Source organism: Chenopodium quinoa, unplaced genomic scaffold (genome assembly GCF_001683475.1).
Source record: "Chenopodium quinoa cultivar QQ74 unplaced genomic scaffold, ASM168347v1, whole genome shotgun sequence".
NCBI classification, from domain to species: domain Eukaryota; kingdom Viridiplantae; phylum Streptophyta; class Magnoliopsida; order Caryophyllales; family Amaranthaceae; genus Chenopodium; species Chenopodium quinoa.
In genome coordinates this window covers 63,579-77,664 of record NW_018742901.1, presented here as the reverse complement: position 1 = coordinate 77,664, position 14,086 = coordinate 63,579, and the positions used below count along the sequence as shown (strand labels likewise).

General features: G+C 35.5%; 1 long non-coding RNA gene across 1 annotated transcript; it reads left to right on the top strand.

Annotated features, from left to right (window-relative positions):
* The first annotated feature begins 7,755 nt into the window (after window positions 1–7,755).
* On the top strand, window positions 7,756–12,435 carry LOC110727162. The gene is made up of 2 exons (XR_002512487.1): window positions 7,756–8,009; window positions 8,428–12,435. It is a non-coding gene; the product is annotated as an uncharacterized LOC110727162 (long non-coding RNA).
* Window positions 12,436–14,086: the final 1,651 nt, after the last annotated feature.

The following is a 14,086-nucleotide window of genomic DNA, read 5'->3' as shown; positions in this document are numbered from 1 at the left end:
ACTAGAGGTCTCTAGTTTTGCCTTAATGGACGTCATCTCCTTTCCAAGGTTGGCGATTTGGGAGGTCAAATTGTTGATGGCATTAAGATGATCAATGGAGTAAACCGCATTTCCTCCCTTGTTTAGAGAATCTCTCTCTCCTTCTTGCCAATCCATGTGGTGCCTCACCACATCCTCAATTATCTCTATGACTTGCTCCTCCGTCTTGTTCATAATCGGGCCACCCGCTCCTGCATCCAAGCTAGTCTTTCCTTGTGGGCTCAAGCCCCCATAGAAAATTTGAAGCACTTGATATGATGGAATGCCATGATGAGGGCACTCCCTTTGATATTCCTTGTATCGTTCCCATGCTTCATAAATGGTTTCACTAGCTTTTTGACGGAAACCTTGGATCAAAGCTCTTGCCTCGGTCGTCTTCTTTTGGGAATAGAATCTTCCTAAGAAAGCCGTGGTGACCTCGTCCCAAGTTCTCAAGGAGTTAGGCCTCACCTCCTTCTCAAGCCATTCAAGAGCTCTTCCTATCAAAGAAAAAGGAAACAACTTTAGTCTCACAAACTCTTGAGTTACCCCATTTACCTTGATCGTGTTACAATATTTTTCGAACTCGTTCAAGTGTGCAAGAGGGCTCTCATGTTTTGCTCCACTATATTGCCTCCTTTCAATCAAATTAATCATTGCGGGCCGAATCTCGAAGTCATTGGCTTGAGTAACGGGTGGAGCAATGCCGCTTGAAGCTGTATAAGCTCCCGGAGTTCCCAACTCCTTTAAAGGTCTTTGAGGTGGTGGTTCCGCGTCACCCATTTGATCTCGATCCTCCTCGAAATTGGTCTCTCTAGCTGGGGGAGTAGTAAACGGCCTAGAACCGGCTCTTTTTCTCCTTCTATAAGTTTGCTAAATCTCGGGATCGTAAGGTACCAAGATCCTGTTATGAGTTCTGCGCATACACTCTCAACAAACGCAATTAGTACCAAGGCTACAAGTGTAGCCAAAAAGAGACAATCTTTTTGAAATTTTTTTTATGGTGAACTAGACTCAAGTAATCAATTAGCTATCAACAACACCGTTCCCCGGCAACGGCGCCATTTTAATGGGCGTTAGAACGGTCGTACATTCCACACTCAATCAAACACATTTATTAACAAACACCTTACAAACGAAGCATAATGACAAGTAAGAGTTCGGTCCACAAGGAACGGGATATGATTGCCAAAGATCTTTACACTTAAGCTAACTCGAAGTCAATTGGTGAATAGGGGTTCGTCAAGAAGACAAACAAACTATGGTTCTAAATCAATGAATTAAAGATACTAGGGAATGAGATCTACTCAACCAAGGCAAATAGGCAAACGGGGAGTAAAATAGACAAGATATAGCAAGGACTATATGTAAAATCAACCTCATGCAATTAGAAAACAACTCACACTACTAAACTTAGATTCCTCATTAGTTTAGCAATAGATGATACATAATCAAATTACAATAAGTAATGACGTACTCAATTTACACTTCCATGTCAAATTAGGCATATCATACTATCAAGCTCCTTAGTCAAGGGTAGCTAAACCTATCATGAGGAACTAACAAGCAATCTCATATAATCAATTTAATTGCAATACAAACATCAATGCTTCTCCCACATTTGCATAGTTAACCCAAAAGGTCGAGCTTCACCCAACCCCTAGCAAGAAAACTACTCACAACTCATGTTTATCAACATGCAATCAAGAATTAGGGTTCTAAATACTTCAATAATTGGGGAAAAGTGGTTAACAATTGAAATAACTATCATCCAATAACAAATTACCAAGAACTAAGAAGATTTAAATAACATGCAAATACCAAATGAAATCTGAAATTAAAAGGAAGAAGGTTGGAGAAATTACTAATTGAAGCTTCAAATGTTGAATACAAATTGCCCAACTTTGAGAATAATTCTTGAATTTCACTAATACAATGATTTGATTTGATGAAAACTAAGCTAAATTAATCCTAAGGAATGTTTCAAACTAAGAGAGGTTTCTGAAAACTAGGCTACTGACCTCCTTCTCCCCCCTCTTTTAAACGATCTCAAAAGGACCTTAAATAGTCCGTACAAAATTGGCTGAGATCGGGAAAAGGTCCGACCGAACTCTGGATAAGTTCGGTCGGACTCAGGGTAGGTTCGGTCGAACCCTGTGTAGGTTCGGTCGAACCTCCCTGATCCTTGTTTGGTCGAACTTTTGAGGTTCGACCTCTCCTGCAAAATTGCTGAAAACAGGTTTAACACTGCCTTCACTGCACCCTGGAGGTTCGGTCGAACTTTTGAAAAGTTTGACCACACCAAGGTTCGACCGGACCTTTCAGAGGTTCGGCCACACCTCCTCTTGCACTTCCTTTTCTTGCTTCCTCTCCTTCCCTTTTGCTCCTCTTGCCTTTGTCCATGGCTTCCATGCTTGGCCAAGGGGCCTCCCACCGTGCATAGGACCGTCACGGAACCTGCAGAAGATACCAAAGTTCACGAGAGCATGGGGATGATAAAATAATGCATAAAGATTATCAAAATAAGCATTACTTTTCATCAACACAAAAAGAAGCCATAAGAGGATAATGAGGTGGAAAAACCTAAGAAAAATAAGAGGAAAAAGACCTAAATACTACCCCTAAGAGTGACATAAATGTCACTCATCACTTAATGAGGGTTAAAATTGCAGAAGATTAATAGTATAATCAAAATACATAATCCAATAATTGCATGCCATAATTAATCAAGGTTTAAAGATTTAAATTATTCCGTCAAAAATGAAAAACCCCTCGAAAAACCACTTTCTGGGTGGATTTTGGCTTCTAGAAGGCTATTTTTAACCATTTTGTGGGTAAAGAATGATTAGAATGTCGATTCCATCCAAAATTCACTAATTTTGAGTCAAAATCGGAGTTCGTAAGCCAAAAATAGCATAAATACGATTTTAATCCAATTATAAACAAGCTCCTAATCTAATTAGGAAGCAAAACCAGAAATTTAAATCCATTTTAAATCACCTTAATTAATTTTTAGTTGTAAAAATTAAATGCAAGAGGCTCTTATACCGCTGTTGGGTTTTGTGGTGTCCGACACCGCGCGAAAACAAAAGTCGATAAACGGATGGAATGCATAATAATTACAGCATAAATAAAAGCATGCAAATAAACATAAACATAAGAGAAGAGAGAGAATGAATGCTCACCCTTGTAGCGTGCTTCGCTCAACTGTTGGGCTCGAACTTGAAAACTTCAAGTTACGCAAGTGCGAGAATCTCCAACGGCTCACACCCTCGCTACCGAACCGTAACCGGTCCCTACCTCGAAGCTTAGTCGAGGTTAGACCAAAATAACTTAGAGTTTACGAACAAAGATTTTCTCTCTTTTAGAGATCCCTTAAAGTTCACCAACTTAAGTGAAGTTCCCAATACCCAATGATGGGTATTTATAGGGAAATGTCCCCAAGAATTCCCATCATCTTTCAATGTGGGATAGTTGGTAAAAAGGCAAAATAAGATTTAATTTAATTCTAAATTGAATTAAACAGCCAAAACAATCATCAAACGACAAGTGGTACAGGGAGAGCAAGGGAGTAGGTGAGGACCACAATGGGAGGACCACCTTCCCCTTGCTTCCCAAGCCACCCTTCACAAAACAGGTGCAATAGGATGACGCCAAGTGGTAGCCCACCTTGAGCACCAAGGGAGCCATGCTGGCACCTGATCTCTCGGCTGGGCCTGCCAGCTAGGCCTTCCCGCACCAGCTCGCAGCAGCAAGCCTTGCAAATATGGGCTACTTTTTTACTGGGCGCTGCTGCTGCTACGCACCAAGCTCGGTGCTAGCATGTGCCTGGCGCTCGAGCTGATGGGCGTGCCGGCTCGCATGCATGCTCGAGCATGCTGCCACGCCTTTCTAGCATGCTTCTCGGCCAACTTCCCAGCCAATGCATGATATGCATGCTGGGCTTGCGGCAAGGTGCTCAGCTAGCTATGCTAGCCTACCTAGCCCTCACTTGGCTAGACCATCGCGAGGCTAGGATTTCCGCGCGCGTTAACTTGTTGTTTGATGATTTTTCCGTCTCGTCGATCCCTAAATTCGACTTGACTTTCGACGCTCTAAACTCGGAATCCGACGTCTTAGTTCGTAAAATCTCTATCGACTCATTTTATCCTTCGGATTGATTCGTCGCTTCAGTTCAGTTACACGATTGGGTGTGACCCGAAGGGTTCAGTCAAGATTAAGCTGTAATATTAATTATTCATTAATATTACTGATCGAAAGCGGCCTCCAGCTAGGCATTCCGATCACTTGACCTCACTGAATAATTAACTTTCTAATTAATTCCGAACCCTCTATCGGAATAATACACTTGTTCGAAAGACACCATTCCTTTCATTATGCAATTGAATAAAGTGACAAAAGTATTGAAGGGTATAAATCAAGCACATTCAAAATGGTTTTAAAGTGAGATCCCTAACGAGTATCACAAGGCCTACAAAAGCCACGTTCTTGATTTTAACCAATTCTCGATTCAATCACCCAAGGATAATTCTTCTACAATCCCTTGACGTTGTTTTTCTCGAAGAAATTCTTTCCTCTAAGGTGAACCTCCCACAAAGTTCAAGAGAGGTGCAAGTACATTAACAAAAAGCCAACCACAATTTGAGTTTTTCTTAGCAAGAGCAACTTGTGTCAATTAAAGTTGATGAGCAAAGCAATGAACAAAGTATGCTCGAGAACATTCATTCAAAATTAAAGTTTTAAGTCCATTGATTGAACCTTGCATATTACTTGCCCCATCATAACCCTGACCTCGAACTTGAGAGAAAGTTAAAGAGTGTTCCATGAGTAATGACTCAATAGTAGCTTTGACAATCAAATAACTAGTGTCAGGAACATGCACAATACCAAGAAAACGCTCACACACTTCCCCCCTTTTACCAACTAAACTCAAACAAAGTGTCATTTGTTCCTTATCGGAAGCATCGGAAGATTCATCAACAAGAATAGCAGAAAATCCACCATCAAGTTCTTCCAATATTGTTTTAGTTGTTTCTTTTGCACTAGCATTGATTATATCTTTTTGGACACTTGGAGAAGTAAGTTGACAATTATCAGGGGCCATTTTAGAAACAACTTTGGAATACTCAGGATCATGGTTTGAAAGAAGGACTAATAACGAAAGAAAGTCACCTCTAGACAATGAACTTTCCTTTTCATCATGACCACGAAAAGGCAACCTTGGAACAATATACATCCGATGGTTTCAATTGAAGCTTCCAATCTCTTACGATGGGCACTCATGGTTTCCACTGTTTGTTTTGATAAAGCGATGGCAATGCTACTCAGTTGTTTTATGAAAAAATTCATAGCAATCACAACATTATAGTGAGCACTCTTGTGTCCACCAACATGATTTACAATTGTGTCTCTTCTATTCCAATATCTGAAACCTCCATTAACAATAGTATCGGCTCACGCAGTGTTACCATCTAAATAGATATCAAATGAAACAAAAGGGAGCATCTTTCTTAACACTATACTAAAGCCAAGTTGGCCAAGTATCAAACATATTAACACAAAATTGATGTTTTTTCGGCCCAAAATATGTTTGAGGAAACACATGATCTTTAGGTTGACATGACTTTCTTTGAATGTATGTTCTCCGCACTAAATCCCTATCATCGGGATGAAAATCACACATCCTTCTCCTTTTCCCGGAGTCTTGTGAAAGATTAGCAATATCAAGGGCACTTAATCTTCCTTCACCAATTTGAGCACTAGGATCCGAACCATCTTGGGGAAAAGATTGGCCATCTTGATATTGAGGGAAATTGTGAGATGGAGAAGAATGTTGTTCACTTGCATGATGTAAAGGAGTATTTGGTTCACTTTCTTGGGAATTTTGTTCATGTTCTTGTAGTGAAGGAGGATTTGGTTCACTTTCTTGAGAAGGTAGATCATTCAGTGGAGGAGAAGTATCATTTTGTGGAGGAGGAGTATCATTTTGTGGTGGAGGTGCATTATTTTGTGGAAGAGGAGGATTTAGGGTAGACACTCTTTTAGTAAAAAAACTTGAAATATCTCGAGTTGTTTTTCTTTTCATTCTGAATTGAAGTTAAAGGTTGAATTAGATAAATCAATCTAAAAAGTTCTTGTTAGTTTAAACTAAGACATATAAGTATTAAAGTATAGAACCATATAAATAAATTAAAGAAACTACAATTCACAAACTCACAAATCTCAATTAACCAATAATTTCGATGGAAATTGCAACTTTGATTCCCATTTCATGAATAACAGCTATACAATTAAAATAGTAAATAATCAATTTAAAACCCTAGAACAAATAATCAATCCAAACTTCTAAAAAGTAAAGACTAAAGCAAAACCTTCAATTAATCATTTATAAACTGAATAAGCACAACAATATAAAGCTTTTAAACAATTTGTATATAGAATTTCTTAGCAAGAAGTCAAGAACAATCACAAAAATACCCAACTTTGAATTTAAAAAATTAGGGATTTAAGGTTAGTAAATTACCTGATTTATTAGTTTATAGAGTGGACAATCGAACAAAAGACAAGAGTGGGCGGAGCCGCAGAGGTCGCTGGCCGGCGGTGGGTGGTCGGATTTCTCGGTCAGTTTCAGTCGACAGTTTCGTCATTTCGTCAGAGCGTAACATCGTGAGTTGGTGCTAAATTTTATTATTCAAAATTTTTAATTTTTTAAGGAGATAGAAAATGACTGACAAAGTTTTGTTTTCTTTCAATAAACTATTTTTTAACAAAATTTCACTTTACTTGTTTTTATTGTTGGTTTCACGTGACTTAGGGAGTAGTAACATTTGTCAGACATTGTCACCACTCACTTTAGCAAAATTTATTAGATTTTTTTATTTTTTTATTTATATAAAATTTTACTGTGTCCTAGGACCCACCATGACTACAAGTGGGTCCGCCATTGGACCCAAAGTACAAATAACAATCGACGTATGTTGCACAACAACAACACACTTGCCCGATCGGGCCCACTATTTTCAAGCCCAACAATTGATCTTCATATTCGGGCTCTGGCAGCTTCTCTCGGGATTGGGATTCATTCTTAAGATTAGGCCCATTCCTTAACTTTCTTGGTCCATTTACCAGCATAGACTTTTTTAGTCTACTCACTCAACTAAGCCCTTAATCACTGAACCAAATCCTTTTAGCTCGATATTGGGCTTCAAATATCAGTCATAAAATACGTTTTAAACTCCAATATTTTGGTAGTAATAAGTTTGGAAATTTTCGTAAAACAACAAATTCCTACAAAATAATACTAACTTTAAAAAACACTACAAAACGCATATTAATTAACTATTTCCACATGTCACTCTTGAAATAACTTTTTTGCTGCCTAAATGCAAGGATGATGGCCTTTTTTTTTTTTTTTTTTTTTTTGGGAAGCTGCCCTAGTTTGAAATTTGAATATTAGAACCTTCTATATTACAATTACAAAATATCAATACATCCTAGGAAATGAAACAATTTTAATTAGCACACTAATAAATGTCCTCGTAGGACTATTACATTGAAATATGTATTAGGCGACTTTAAACAGTAACTATATCATAACGTCGATGAAAATTTAATATGCTAAAACTATAGATATTTTATACGTGGTGCATAGTTCTTATATATATATATATATATATATATATATATATAATCAAGATCATGTGAGAACCTAAGTCTATAATTAGGAACTAGGAACTCATCTGGACCGTAGATCTCGTTCAATCTAACGGCTCACATTCCACCCCGCCTCATTAAGGGCATTTTTGTAATTTACGCGTTGAATGACCTTCGTCCTAACTCATACGTCGCTTCATTTTCTTTCTCTCTCTTCTTCTGCATTTTCTCTCTGCTCCTGCAAATTCTCTATTTCGATTTCTCTAATCTCGTCGCACGTCATCAATTTTGCAAATTCTCATCTCTGATTATTGTTGCTTAGGATAATTAATGGGCAGGTAAGTTGATTTATTTTCATTTTAGTTGTTGCTTTGATTCAATTCGATTTTGAAACAAGTTTTTGCGAATTTGATTGCGAAAATTAGGGTTTTCCCAATTATTTGTTTCAGTATTTGTGATTATAGTTCATATTTTAGGGATTTTGCAATTAAATGTTTGGATATTGCAATTTAGATTGTTGAAACTAAGGTTTATTTTTGATAATTTTTGTTCGATTGATTTTTTTGTTCCCTTATTTTAATCAGATTTATGATTCCATATTGTTTTGGTAGTGATTTTATGTTCTATTGTTATTTGGTGTAATAATTATAATTCGTTTGATATAGTTGATACATTTTAATTGCTAAATTTGCAGCATTCTGGTTTGATTTTCTTTTCTAAAGTAATTTGATATTGGTGCTTGATTGTGGCTTTCAGATCTAGATTTGTCTGCAAAATGATCTCAGAATTGGTTAGGGTTATAATGAGGTGTTCAATCATTCTATAATCCGGGAATTCAAGGAAGCTAAGGTACAATCGGCTTCTGAAGTAATTTGAAAGCTACAATTGCTCATTACAAAGGTCAGGTCCTTACTTAGAGGAAGGTAAGCTAAATCCTTCACTCCCTCACGTGGCCTAAACATGAAGGGTGTTTTAGTGGCTAATGATCTTGAAAGTTTAGGCCACTATTGATAATGTCAGACATTTTGCATTATCACATTGTCAGAAGGAGTTGATATTTTCATTATCACATTAGATGATTGCTCCATCATATCATGATCTTGAATAGGTGGGCTAGCAATTAACTAAGAGGGTCCTAAACAAGCAAAGTCTTGTTAAAAAAATTAAATAAGACAAATGATAACATAATGGTACAGGTTTAGTTATATACTTTGTTGTTGATATCCAATTTATATACAACAAGAACTATTTCATGGTTATAGATCAATGAGTTTAATTGATTGTACCTTAAATGGAATTCATCTATGATGATCAAATGGTTTTCTTTTATTTTATTGAATTATTGACATCTCTGCTTGGCTCTGATATCTTGTTCAGGGCTGTCAACTCTTGCTTGAAAAAATTTATTTGCATAAAGGATAGCTGATTAGAAATGCTTTATGTTTCTTCTTATATTTTTGACCTTGATGTCTCTAAAGAAGAGGTGAGTATCATATACCAAATTACTGAAAATCAAGGTACATGTATATAAACAATCTTGTTAATTTTGTATACATTTCCGGGCTTTCTCCTGTCAGCTCTTACTAATATTTGCTTGTATATATTTGAAGGCCTAAGAAGTAAAACAATCAACCCACCACACCTCAAAATAAAAAAAATAAGAAAGACGGAATGGAAAATGAATAACACATTAGAACTCACTATAAAGGATTTTTGGGTGCAAAATAGAGTAGTTCAGGTTTAGTGACATGGTACTTTTAAGATTAACAAAAGAACATCACATTATATTTTGAGACCTTCCTTTACACCTTTAGCTATGATATTAATTAGTGTAGTTAGCATCCCATGAAACTATCAAAAGAAAACACTTACCCTTTTCTTTTCTTGGTGACAAAAGTTTGCATATGTTTCTCTAGATTTTTATTTTTTTTTTATATTTTTACTTTTGCGATTTTTTAATTTACTTTTGCAATTAATTTTTTTATTTTACCTTTTATTTACTTCGAATGTTTATATTAGTATATACTAGCCTACTAGCTCAATTGGTAGAGCATTGTGCAAATGTGCAAAGGATGTGGATTCGATTCTCACGTAGGTTAATTTATTAGGTGAAACTATATCTATATCTGTTTAGCTAGTTTTATACCTAAAACGTAATTTAATTTACTTTTTACACTGATTTATTTACTTCTAATTTGAAAAACTTTACTTTAACCTCAACTCATATACTTCTCTTTTGGTTGATTACCACTCATTTTTAGAGCGCTATAAAAGGAAATGACTCGGCTTCTATGCTCATTTATCGGTTTCAATGGCTTCGTTATATAAATACAATTGAAATATTTTGATTTTCTTTTTAATTTACTTTTGGTATTGTATTGTTTACTTTTAATTTAAAAACCTTTACAATGAGCTCGATACTACTTGTGTCTTATAACTTTTTATCTTCTAAGGATTTGAATGCAATAACTCGGAGTTTTTATGCTGTAATAAAGTCTCCATAGTCATTAATCAGAGTATCCAATTAAATTTTGAATATATCTTTGTGCTAATTTGATTTATTTTAAGTTATTTTTTATTTACTTTTGAGATATTTTGAATTACTTTAGAGTTTCTAATATTTACTTTTAGAGATAACCTATGTAGGAATCGAACCTTCACCTCTATGCATCCGCATAGTGCTCTACCACTTGAGCTAATAGGTTTACTTTACAGTCATTTTTATATGACTTAGATTAGATTTAATTTACTTTAAATTTAGAGATAACTGATGTAGGAATTACTTGTTTCAACCTTATTCATCTTCTTAAATATACAGAAGATTATTTTTAAGGTGAAAATTTGAAAAGTGCCTGCAACCTTCCTGTTTTCTGCATTAACCACAACAATTGATCGTATTCTATCATTACTTTTTTCCACCCACATTTGGAAGCCACTGTGAGCAAAAAACATGGAGGCTCAGCCATCGCTACTCCCCACTTTTCTTGGCCTCACCTGACTCTTGCTGGTAGACCTGCTTGGCCATTCTCATCCTATGCCCAGCCAAGAGTTGAACGAGACCAACTTGAAAAGCTCATTGTACAATGGGAAGGTAGGGGATGATACTCTGATTAATTAGATTTAAACTATGTGCCTCGACATTAATGTTACTAGATGCTATTGGTTTGTTTTAATTTTTGAATAGGTTCTCCATTCCATAAGATGTCCATTTATATTGTTGTATACTTAGTTTAATTTTTTTGTTGTATTTGACTTAATTTGATTTTTAAATCTAGTTTTTACTACTTTGATTGGGGAAATTAAGGTACTCACAATTTCAAAGCTATATGTTTCCATAGGTTATTTGATAACTAAATTCAAATTAGGTCATTATATTTTTGGTTATTTAATTTACTTTAGAGCTTATATTATTTACTTTTAAGTTGATTGTTGTTGTCGAGTCGAGTATTTGGTTGTGTGGTTGTGATGTATGTTAATGGTTGTGTGGGAGTTTCTGTTTGAAGTAAGGAAAATGGAGTTATTCTGCCTACTTCAACAATGTCCAACTTCAAACAACAAAAGATGCACGAATCATAGCTAGATTTGTACTCTTATTAGCAGATCGAAGATTTGAAGGACATTGATAGTAGATTGATTGTATATTGATAGTAGATTGAAGGATATTTCAAGATGCACGTGGCCGACCTAGTGACATCCTAACCATGGATGGGAAATTTTCTACCTAGCTTAGTTGTCTTGGCCCCAACTTGTGCAAGGGTAGAACTTGTTGAATTTACAGGGATACTAGAGACATTATACCATTTTTGTTGTGTATTTAGTTAATTTTCATAAATTTATTTACTTTTTGTATTGTTCTATTTACTTTTAATTTGAAAAACCTTTACTTTACCCTCATATACTTCTTAAGTCTTTTTTATACTTCATATTTACTTTTTAGTTTTATTATTTACTCTTGAGATTATATTATTTCCTACGTACTCCATTGCCACAACAAAGAAACCATACTCATTTATCGCTTCACACCATTGATTGCTTACATACTTTAGAGATATTTGAATCTACATTTTATTTTGTTTTATTTACTTTAAAGATATGTTTTTATTTATAATTAATTACTGTAAAATTTCCTTAGAATAGAGTTTGTTTTCTACGTCTTCTAGTTACGATGATGGCTCGCCCATTAATGTTGCAATGCCTCACTCACTTGATGTTGATCACGTCATCATGGGTTGATTTATCACAATTGAACATGTGAAGATCAGCCCGAAAAATGATCGGGTTGAGTGCTGCTGCCCTGCCACACAGGCCCTACCAAGGCTGCAGCTGCTGCCCTACAGGCCCTACCAAGGCTACTGCGGTTGGCTTGGCCTAGGCTGCTGCTACAACTCCTTCTCTGCCATGGCTTGCTGCTGCTATGCTATTTCTGCTTTACTGCCTGCTGCTACTATGCTACTTTTGCTCTGCTGCATGCTGCTATAAATGCTGCTCGGGAGTTCTTAAAGTTGAGCGAAACGGGAAACGGGAAGCTGCTGTGAGCAAGAGTGCAGGAGGAGCAACAGAAGCATGAGCAGAACTAATATTATTTATTTACTTTAATGATGTTTTAATTTACTTTTTAGCCTTTTTTATTTAATTTTGAGCTGAGGCACTTTATCACCAAACAATGACATGCTCCATCTCCAACTCCAACCCCTACTCAGATACGAAATAAAAGAACAAAACTATGTTACCATAACCAAAGGCTTTATTGCGATTTATAGATTATATTATTTACTTTTAAGATTATTTGGTTTACTTTTGAGTACTACTTAAATAGATTGATAACCCTAGCCTACTAGCTCAATCTGTAGAGTATTGTGTAATTGCACAAAAGATGTGGATTCAAATCCCACGTAGGTTCATTTGTGTAATCTAAAGATTAAACTTTGGATAAAAGTTCATTTTAGTTGTTTATATGTTTTATTAGATTTTTTTTTTTTTGGTTTACTTTCGATATAGTTTTATTTACTTTTAATTTGAAAACCTCTACATTGAACTTAATATATTTGTTTCTTTTAATTTAACTCATCTTGTAAGAATATGAAAGTCAATGACTTAGAGTTTTTGTGTATAACAAAGTTTTTATAGTTATTAATCATTTAAAGCTAATTTATTGTACGTATACTTAGAGCTTATGTGATTTACTTTAAAGTTATTTTAATTTACTTTTGAGAAATTTTGAGTTACTTTAGTGCGTGTTATATTTTGTAGAGATAACCTATGTAAGAATCGAACCTACACCTCTATTCATTTGCATAGTGCTTTACCACTTGAGCTAATAGATTTACTTTAAAGTCTTTTTTATTCACTTTATATTCTTTTTTTATTTACTTTAGAGATCACTTAGGATTATGATCGTTCTATGAAATTAGACAATTGCTAGTCTTGAGGACAAAAGGTTTAATGAAAACCTATGATTCAAATGCACAACAAACACAACATCATACTCGAACGACATATAATGACAACCCATTCTTCTAGCAAGCACCATTCTCATTCTTGCAGCCAAGGATTCTGCCATGACAACAACCAACTCGTCTTATTAAGGAAGACTTGAAATGTCAAGAGCCACTACATCCAATAAACCATCAGTACATACATGGTTGAGTCGTCTGGCAATGGCTGCAGCTTCATAGGCGGCTTATCTCAACGTCATAGTCTTTGCTTTAGGAGGTTCTCGTTCAGTTTTCTGCCTTTGACTATGAACAGTAAGAATGTGACTGAAATAAAAAATCAGGGCAAGCCAGTTGAGGCTTCTGCTGCTGTTGGTGCTACTAAATGCAGACCTGAAAAAAGTTGGATAGAAAAATCTGTTACTCCAACTGTAAAGTCCAATGTGGCAACTCCGAGGGGTTTGATTTCACATCATCATAATCAAATTAGAAGACTTTCAGATGCTGAAAGAATTTCCACCACGTCATCTTCCTCTTCTTCAGCTAATAAAATTCAGGGGTTGGAACTCCACGAGCTCCTTCAACAAAAGTGTAACAGTAACACCATTGTCAATAAGACTTTGAAAATTAATAATGTTACTATGGGAAATATACTACGGAGAAACAGTACTGATGAAACGCGGCTTTACAGTTCACTGAGTAAATTGAATCATGAGGAGTTGAAATCCTTTGGAAATGACAAGGATAAACAGTACTAAATAAACAATACTTTTTTTTTTGTTGACAGAAAGCAGCAAAATCATAGCCCTTTTGATCACATCCTCAACTTTCACACCAAAATCCTTTAGCACCAATTAGCACAAACTCGAGACTTTATATTTGGCATTTGATTGAGCTTTTACTTTTGAATTCAATTAGTTTACTTTTATAAAATTTATATCTACTTTAAGAGGATAAGATTATCAAATAATAGAATGCAACTA